We start from the raw sequence: 4,735 nt of genomic DNA, 5'->3' as shown, positions 1-4,735 counted from the left end.
TAATTATACATTTATTAAAAATATATTTTGACTATTAGCATCATTACTTAAGTAAATAATATACAATTAGCTTTCCAACCTTTTTTGATAAAAACTCTTGAATGACATAATATTGTGCTTAATAATAATGATGACAATAAATAAATAATACTTTACTAATCAATTTTAAAAGTGAATAACTTTAAATATTTGCTAAGTTAAATATGTTACAAAAATAAATAATTGATCCCCAGCCTCTTTCTTTTCCCTAAAATTAAGTCGTAGTCCACAATGCTCCTCCTGTTCTACCTATAGGCTACTTTATAGAAATGAGTCAATTTTGACTGACTGAAAGTGAAACAAGTATTCTTCTGTACAGTACCAGTATAAAAAATGAGTCAATTTTGCCAACTCTCTTATTTTTTTATTTGGGTATGGTTTATAAATTGACAATAGATGTGATGGATTGAAACCAATAACATCTCCACATAGCTCATGATAACAAGGAGAGACACCACTTAAACTGAGTATAAAATCTTTTAAATATCTATAGACATGGAAGATGGAAGACGAACACAATCAAATTAATTTAAATACAAGAAATTAAGAATGGGAAGGATGATGCTGCCTTCAAATACAAAAAAAAAAAACTTAAATTAAATTAGACAACTATAATATGTCAAATTTCGAAATTCCAAACAAAAATAAAAAAAACTTAACCGAGCTTCATGATATGTCAAATTCTAAAATTTCAAACAAAAATGAAGTAGGATTAACTCGGCTTTATTCAACCACGATTCAGAGCATAAATTTTATATGGCTATATCTATTATCTTAAGAACAATCAATTACATATATGTACTATAGTAAATGCCTCAATAAAACAGTACATCACCAACTAATTAATAAAACGAAACATAAGGTCGGCTCCCTTTCTTGAACCGTATTTCTTTAATATCACATCCTTCTTAATCAAATTTTCACTTACAATTGAAGTGACCAAAATAATTAATTAAAATACTTACAATGTTTATAACAAATGTGTAAAAAAAAAAAAAGCTAAAACAAATGTATTTTAAATAATAAATTATAATCTAAAAGTTTGCTTTTAACAGGTTAATCTCATGTACTTTGTTCTTGGTAATTTCGAGATCTGATACCTATATACAAGCTTCAGCAAGAATAGTTTTGGTGGCCTCTCAAATCATTTTATTCCATCAAGCCAATTACCGAATTTGGCGTGGAACTAAATATAAAATTTTGAAAGAATAATTAATAAAAAAGATACAAATTAAACAAAAGGGTGGTCTATCTCAATCTATATAGACCTATAGATCAAAAATTGTATTCATGGCAACAGTTTTGATCCACTAATAAAAAATTACCCATGGTTTGAAGGAGTCAACAAAATGCAATTCATAGTTTGAACAGAGGGGGCAAGCAAAACAAGTCCATATAATATCTAAAATAATTACATAGAATAATTTGAAGGATAAAATCCTAAACTAATGTCACCGTTGGCTATGTGTCCTTGGCTCGGGAGAAAGAAAGTGGTTGTTGCCGGCAGTGATTGCGGATGCAGTGCCCACGGTGAGATGCGATGGCGCTATTGGAGAAGCCATACGCGGGCGCTGCGAACAAGGGTCACACATGTGGACGTGAGAGACGGTGATAGAGATGCGGCGACGCTAGTGGATCGGAGGAGGTGGACACAGGGGTCACGGAGGCTCAGGACGTGAGAGACGGTGGCGAGATGCGGCGGCGCTGGTATTGAGGCAGAAACAAGGGTGGTGGAATTGGGGTCACGGAGGCCAAAGACGGGATAGGCAGTAATGGAGATGGAGATAGACGAAGGAATGAAAGATAGAAGGGATGTGGCGTTGTTGGTGAGAGGTGAACGACGATAGGAGAAGAGTAGCTGACAAAGATTCAAATCTGAGGATTGAGGGTAAAATGCTCTGAGTTAGAAGAAATTTACTTTTTAGTGTTTTGGGCAGAAAAATATGAGAGTATAGAAAAGAGTTTTTTTTGTATTAATTTTAATAAAATATAACATTTAACTATAATTAATTATATATGATTAACGTATATATGTATTTATATTTGTATTTGTATACAAATAATATTTAATATATTTTTAAAATACATTAAATTTTAATTTTTTAAAATTATTTAATTATTAACTAATTGGGATTTATAATGTTATGTGTCTGTATTATATTAGTTCACATAAACAAGGTATGAATTTTCTCACAAATTTTAAAATATGGGAGCAATCACTTTTTTTCTTTATGTTGGTTGTTGGTTACAATGTTAGTTGTACTGGCTTCCAAGATTTTCTCTTATCGATATTAGTTAATGAAAAATATCAAAATTATTTTCTGGATATTGGGTATGCTCATCGACAAAGAATTTTGATTACTGTGATCTGAGAACTAATAATACTGGGATGAAGGCTTATATAATTAGTTCTCTAGTTTATAACCAACTATTAACGCTAACTAGATAATATTATCGTATCATTTGCTTCAAGAAACTTAATGTGGCAATCGACCACAGTTGATTAATCATGGAGTCGGCTCCTCATTGGTGGAAAATGTGAAGATAGGCGTGCAAGAGTTCTTCAACCTTCCTATGAAAGAGAAGAGGAAACTATGGCAGAAACGAGGCGTTTTGGAGGGGTTTGGTCAACTCTTTGTTGTATCTGAGGAACAAAAGTTGGATTGGACAGATTTATTCTACATTAATACTTTTCCGTTATCTATAAAGAATCCCTACTTATTTCTAATTTTCCCAAATCATTTAGATTTGTCTCCCACTCTAATTAGATGTGTTTCATAAGTATTTTTTTTAGAGAGTTATTACATATTTAAATATTTTTTATAACTAAATTTAATTAAATTAGTCTAAATTTAATAAAAATTATTTTTATTATACGTAACGTGTATACATATACTTTATTAACATAAACGAAATCTGTTTTACTTTGCATTTGTTTTTCGTGCATCTCTTTCTCCTTCTTTTATTGGTGATATTGTTGCTACGTTTTGTTTTTGTTTTTTCTTCTCTTCTTTTACATTATTGCAATTATTTATTCTTTTTTCTGTTTGATATTTTTCATTTTTTGTTTTATTCCTCTCAAAAAAATAAATTAAAAAGAATTTTGAGAAACTAAAATAAAAAGGAAAAGATGACAAAAAAAAGATGACAAAAGAAGAAGACGAAGTGGAAGATGATGAGGAGGAGGAAGAAGAGTTTTAAATTGTGAAGACAATGATACCAAATGCACCGAAATTAGATAGTGATTGTGATACAATTAACTCATAAATGCACCGAAATTACATGAGTTTCTGAATTTATAGAATGCACAATTTTTGGTTCATTTGTTATTACACAATGGTGTTGTTATAATAATATTTCGGTTCATTTGCAGTCCATGAGTGTTGTCGATAAACAATTTGTCCTAAAGATTGGGGTTGTAACACCCTAACTATCAAAATGTTACGCTTTCGGCTGCGTCACTCTGATATCTCGGGTATTACGACGACTCTTAAAATATTTAATACTAAAATATAAGTCTTTTTAAAACTTAAACCGTATTTTTGAAAAAACCATTTAAAACAAAACATAAATCCATACTTACAACCATATACATACATATGCATAGTATTAACTTACAAACTTTACATAAAACAAATCCTATCCCTCTTACAAATTGTGAAATGTTAAAAGGTGAGAGAAATATAAATACTAAAATAATACAAAAATATCGTCTAATCAGAAAAGAAATAAGCTCTTTTGAACTTCGTCGTCCATAACCTGAAAGAGAAAAGACTTGTAGAGGAGTGAGAACATCGTCCTCGCTGGTTCTCACTACAGGGTTATAGAATTGCTATAATAAGATACGTAAAATAAAATTGTTTAAGGTACAGTGAGTTGTTCGTCTTATGTGTCTTTTCAAAATCCGAAATCCTTTTTAAAAGAGAAATCTGTTTATTCTTCAAAATCCAAAACCTTTCGTATCAAATATTAAAAGTTTTTCTAGACAGTATGAATGACTAAACTGTTCCAAGTATAGGTTCATTAAGTTTATACTAAACCAATTTGATTTTTCATACTTTACTAAACCAAAAATACAAACCAATCACGGCCTCCAGCCCATCATATAATCAAACACAGTCTCAGGCCCAAACAACTCAATCAACATCCAATTCACCACAATCCAACCAGTTTCAATTATAAACACAAGTAGAGAGGTTCAAACACAAACAAAGCAGCTACATCAAGTATATCAATTAGCAGTTAAACATAATTATTCACATAAGCAAATCAATTACAATATGTACACCCAAACAACGTCACATAGATGCATATGATGAATATCTATCCTATTGGCTCGTGATATCACTTGTCGGTCCATAAATGCCAACTCGATACATCCTTTTGGATGTAGCTTTTTTGCCACGTCAGAGATATAGTGCCCTGTACACTCTTGCGGCAAAGAATCTACCATGCCAGGGATATAGTGCCTTGCACACTATTGACCCACGGATATAGTGTCGGGCACACTCGCATGCGTAACCCAAGGATATAGTGTCTGGCACACTCTTGCGGAAGAAAAGGTTATCCATCATAATTCAACTCAGGGATATAGTACCTTGCACACTATCTTTCCAAGGATATAGTGCCTGACACATTTTCCACAATCAATCAAGCTTGAAATCCTATTTCAAAAAAAAAAAACATTCTTACCTAG

The sequence above is a fragment of the Arachis duranensis genome, chromosome 5 (genome assembly GCF_000817695.3).
Source record: "Arachis duranensis cultivar V14167 chromosome 5, aradu.V14167.gnm2.J7QH, whole genome shotgun sequence".
Lineage (NCBI taxonomy): Eukaryota > Viridiplantae > Streptophyta > Magnoliopsida > Fabales > Fabaceae > Arachis > Arachis duranensis.
The sequence above is the reverse complement of the archived record's forward strand: the minus strand, read 5'-3'. Positions refer to the sequence as shown.